Raw genomic sequence first — 6,000 nt, forward strand, 5'->3', positions numbered from 1 at the left:
AGAGCTGCTAACATGGCTACAGAACATGTTTTTTCAACTCTTTTTTTTCTCTCCTTTCCTCTCTCTTGACCTGAGGCAATTCAGTGTGTGTTCCCTACAGTCTGTGTGTTTATTGGCCCTCGTACTATATACTAGCTCTGCTGCGAAAAGGGCCCGGTAAACAAAACCTGATGGAGAGGTGGAGAGAGAGAATCATGGAAACAGAAAATCATTTCATCGGGGACTGTCCATGTTGTTGCCCCGCTTCAGGCAATTGATCACCTGAGTGGAGAAGTTGTGTGAGGCGAGCTGTGATCTGATCTGCTCTGAATGAAAGAAATAACTTGTTTTATGATTTCTTGACCTCAATACATATTACAGCTACTACCACTATTGCTGCTGCTGCTATTTGACCTCATTTTTTAATGGTCTGTGGTCATTAGAGATGCACGTAGTCTCACACCACACTGACTTTTTTTTTAAATGTCACATGAAGTCAGATTTTTTTTTTTTACTGATGGATTTTAAATTTTAATTAAAACATATTAAAATATTAATGTGCTCCTTCAGCTGACTGACAAAACTCAAGAGCCCTGCTGATTATCCTTAACACATGTACAATCAAAGCTGCTGATTTAATTGATTTTTTAAAACTTGTCAAGGTCTCTTTATTATCTTTATTTAGCCAGCAGTAAATACAATTAACACACAAATACTAGTACAAAAAGAACCATAAAATTACACAATGTTATTGAATAAGGCCAAAAGCAACAGGGACAAATGAGTCCTCAAAGTTATTGGTGCTGCATCCTGGCAGATTATATCTATCTAGGCTGGGTGTCAGTACTTGATACCTGTAAAATCCGAAATAAATCGATACCAAGTAGTATCGAAACATCTCCCGTCAAACGATACCTACAATCGATCATTTTTGCACCCATAGCTAGAAAATATGACTATTTGTGGACTTGCTCACAGCCAATCAATGAAAGCGTTCTCGATTAATAAATCTTAATAATTTGAAGACCATTAAAGAGGTATTTGTGTAAAAATGTAATCGTCTAGATGTGGAGGAGTGGTGGCATTTCATGCAATTCGTTGCTTCTATTCACATGATGGGTATCGAATGTAGGACTCAGTTGGTATTGTTATCACTTTAACAGTATTTGGATCGGTACTGGTATCGTAATTTCGTAATTAAACGATATCCAGCCCTAGTCAGCACTAATCGACTCGGCCTTCTATCTGACTTTGTACACTTAAGAGAGGTTGTTTAGATTTGTGCCTGCAATGTTACTGCACAATCTAACTATTCCTTCTAACCTGTTCCTGTTTTTTTTTTTTAAAGATAAGAAACCCCAAAACCAGCAAATAAAAGGAGGATAGTACAGACTCAATACATTTTCATGAAGGTCGTGTCAACATTAAAACTTATGAGCTTCCGATAAAGTACATGCACCGACGCTCTGCACAAACACCATCAGTATTTAGTTCAAAAGGTTAACTTAACTACTGTCCCCAGATACTTGTACTGTTAACTTCAGCAGCTTGGTCATACATTACAGCAGGAAGAATAGAGAGAGGCTGCTTCCTAAAAGTTATTATAATAATTACTGAGCAGGGACAAAATGATAGGATCACCTGTGAACTTGGGGATATGTCTGCCCTCATAATGGCAGCGACACTCATTTTTATACAATATAAATTTAAAGGGGGGAGATTGGTGGAAGATTAAAAGGGCATCAGATAAAACACCACCAACTTTTATCTTTTGAGACCTGTCAGTTAAAAAGTGAACATATTAACGAAGGGTTAATGTTGTGGAAGCTGGTAAATCCATCTGCCAAAATGCAAGATTGGATACAGTTAAATTGTGATCCAGGACTATAATAAAATGGTAACTGTTGTATCCTCAACACCTCTATCTGCCCTTTAAGCAAATTGGAGTGCATCCAATTTTGTCTGAGTTGCACCCAAAATCTCATCTTTTATAATCTTCTCAAAAAGGTTTTCATAGCAAGAGAAGTAAGTACCACAGGTCTATTATTTCCTTAAGTATTATGTTCAGTGATTTGTTGTCACTGACACTGATTGATCTGATTCAAATATTCCCGAAGTAAAAAGGAAGATAACAGTGTATTATTAGTAGCAATTTGGTTCATTAATTGATCATTTGCCCAGAGCAGATTCTCAAAGCTCAAAGTGACATCTAGTGAATTAAAAAAAACATTTTCCCTCTGCTACACGAGCAGCTCTGCCTGTCAAAACAAGCATAGTAAAAAACAATTTGTGCTTTCAGGTTAAAAATTGGTGCAAACAAATTAGTCATTGGTCTCCATCTGCTGGGTTTTATAGTGGCAGATAATGGCTTGTAATTATGATGCTTTCTTGTCCAATAATGAACTGTTTACTTATTGTGTGTGTATAAAAAGCCTGGTATCTTCCTTTGTTCTGTAGTCATCTGTTGTTGTCTAAAAAAATATAAATATTAAAAACAAGTCAGTGAGCCGCTCTGTTGCACTGGGGCGGAATTGTTTCATTATTATGAAGAGTTTTTAGAAACGCTTTCAAAGACTCATGACATCCAACATATTTTCAGTCTCTGTAGAGTAGTTCTGTGTAAGGCAGGAGTCACTCTGTATGTGCAGGAATACAGCTCTGTTTACAGCTTCACAAGCTTATTGTGCTACATATCATAACATCTTGACTTTGTACCAGGCGGGGAGCTCGGGTCCTCTGAAATGATGCGAACGCGGAAGTTCCTTAAAACTGCATTCTATCAAAAGGCCACCAGGGGGCGACCGTTTAGGTGTCAAAAGGACTTCCGTCTCTATACAAGTCAATGGAGAATTCACCAACTTCTCACTTGATTTCTAACCTCAGTAAACGTTTTCAAAATGTGTTTATGGTCTCAATCGCTAGTTTAAAGCCTTCTTCAATGCAGTATGATGTTCATTTGTGAAATGTTGGCCTCCCTGATTTTATATTTGACGATAAAGCAGGGTATGCATTAGGGCGTGGCTACGTTGTGATTGACAGGGTGATTGGTTCACAGGTTCAGGAGGGCGCCTCTTGCTCCTCCTAATGCCCATATAAGTAGAATCCGTGTTTTTTTTTACCCAGCATGCACCTGAAATTTTCAAGATGGCGCTGCTCAGATCTGAAACTATTCGCTTCCAAGCAGCAGTCCACAAACCAATGGGTGACGTCACGGATGTTACGTCCATTTTATATACAGTCTATGCTTTGTACTGAAGTTCTTTTAAAAATGTACATTGTCTTTGTCAGACTCTGATCTACATGACGAGTATGAATATACGTTTGATGCACAACACAAGTGTAGTCCCACCTGAATGAAGATATAAAGTTTTAGATTCATACACACACTATAGGTTACTTGTGTAGATCATTCATGGTTGGTTTGGCTCTGCATGAGATTTGTTGACAATAAGAAAAATATAGAAAATTGTCAACCTGACTCAAGTTCAAACTGATATTTTAATTTTGCATTTTTCCATAAGAAAATATAATCTATGATAGTAGCTACATATTTGATTTGTAGTTTTCCTCCTGAAATATCGGCCTTGGAAACAGAAGTGGAGAAAACAGTTTCACCATCACGTCCATTTAGTAGTTGCAAAGTTTAAAATATCACAGCTACTAAAATGGACTTCAGCTGCTGTTTCTAAAGTCAGGAATAAACATAACTTTAAAGCCAAAATAGACAGAAAGTCCATTAATAAACAAATTTAAACATCTTTAATTCCATGACAGCTGAGCAAACTGCTTTCATATTTATATCTTGGCAATAAAGAACTTTGAATCGGACTTTCAACTGTTCATCTTATTGTTTAACCTGGCACAGTGTTGCACACATACCAGTCTTAACTCTTGCAGTGGTGTGTGTCTGCTCTACTGTATTTCATGGCATCATGCCTGTATTATGCAGCTCCGACACTTGAGGGCAGAAGAAGGGCCATCACACTACACTGTACAGCTGGCCGGACCCTCGCAATCCGCAGCACATCAAAACAGCTTTCCTTTTTGTATTCCTGCCATTTTAAACAGAGCTTCACTAAGCCAATTCCCACTGAAGAATGACCATCCATCGCCCCCCTTTTTATCTGGCTCTTTGAAGTGCCGAGCTGTTGGGATAGACTTGAGCCCAGGAAGAGAGGGGCAAATTGGATGTTAATCCTTGTCTGAGTGCCAGAGATGTCAGCTGGAAAAAGTCAGGTGCCAGTACAATTTCTGCTATTCCTCTGTAGCCTTTGTCAAGGGCTCCACCATCATCACATTCTCCATGCGCCAAATACAGGTCCCTCCAATCCCAAACTGATTCAGGGAATTTTCCTTCCTAATGACTCATGAATGGTGATCTGAAAGGACCAGGTGCTCTCTATTATTAGAGAGTCCAGTTTATGTGGTTTTGTAAACCGTCCTCATTGAAGGCGGGAAACGGGCCCTATCAATACTAACTCTTGCACAACTTAAAAGGAAGAGCGGGAAAAAGGCTTTGTCTCCCTTCGGATTCCGGGGTTCACTACCAGTTTAACGCATGATCGAGGAAAAGGCTCATTTTTCTATGCCGTGCTGAGTCCTGGTGAGCTGGAAGGCTGCATCACAGGCAGGAGGAGGGAAATGTACCTGCTTCAAGTTTACATTAGGGCGATTATTTTCATTGATTCATCTGACAATTATTTTTCAACTAATCCATAATCTCAGTATTTAAAAGATTATTTAGTCAAATTGTAAAAATTGTCCATTGTAACTTCCTGGAGTTCAAGGTGACATCTTAAAATTGCATCTTTTGCCAAACTTAGTCATCAGAAGGCATTCGATTTACAATGATAGCAACCAGATAAAAGATAATATCAAATGTTTGTCTTTTTATCTTTAATGAATGACGGATAAAAATAATTTACTGTAGATTGACTAATTGACAGTTTCAGTGCTTGTTTTTATATAAAAGAAACCTCATTAGCTTGCATACAAGTACATTGTGTATACACATAGTGAATGGGAACATTTGAAAACCCCTACCAGAGGATCTCTACTACTACTACTACTACTACTACTACTACTACTACTACTACTACTACCACTACTACTACTACCACTACTACTACTACTACTACCACTACCACCACTACTACTACCAGGCCAGCTGACAGTCTTGCCTGGGCCCGGGACGAGATAATCTTAGATGGGCCCCCACGCACCCGGATTTCTCATTTTCCCTTGCTCTTCCTCTCCTCTTCTCTCCTCTGCTCTTCCTCTCCTCTCCTCAGTGTTGGGGAAGCTACTTTACAAGCATACCTTGTAAAACTACATGTAGTTCAGTCTGGCAGTAGTTTGAACAAACTACATTTCTACCCCTGGAGAAATGTAGTTTGTAAAACTACAGCTAAAAAAAGTAGCTTTAGCAACTACTTATAATCATTATACTCATTTAACTCAGCGTTAAATAAATCAACATGTGGTCTATATGAAACTAAATATAATAGCCTACAAAAAATTCACATGCCAGCAGAAATATGCCTCAACTCAGTTTTATTTTTTTAAAGAAAAAAAGCTGACATGTTGGTCAACATACTGTAGGTTCACCATAGAAATGTTGGGTAATATAAAGAGAAAATGAAAATCCTACCCCAATACCCACATGTAAATCAGAAATGTAAATCAGTCTACAAAAAATGTAATAAAAAACCCAAAGAGGTAGACATATTCTAGATCGGTGTGTCTTGAACAACAATGTTGGCATGTCATGACATGATTAATGCCTTTTTTTTTTAATTTTTTAATTAAAATAACATTTATATTATATAAGTCTTTTTTTTATAAAAAATATTTCATGTGCAGGTGGTCGAGTGGTTAGAGCACATGCCATATACGCTGCTAAATAAAGGCGTCCATGCCAACAAAATCTTTAAAAAAATTAAATAATAATATTTCATGTTATTGACCAAAATTGTAGTTTGTAAATTGAGTTTAACTACAAAAAATGACCCAAAAAGTAGT

This window comes from Scomber scombrus, chromosome 4 (assembly GCF_963691925.1).
Source record: "Scomber scombrus chromosome 4, fScoSco1.1, whole genome shotgun sequence".
Classification (NCBI taxonomy): Eukaryota; Metazoa; Chordata; class Actinopteri; order Scombriformes; family Scombridae; genus Scomber; species Scomber scombrus.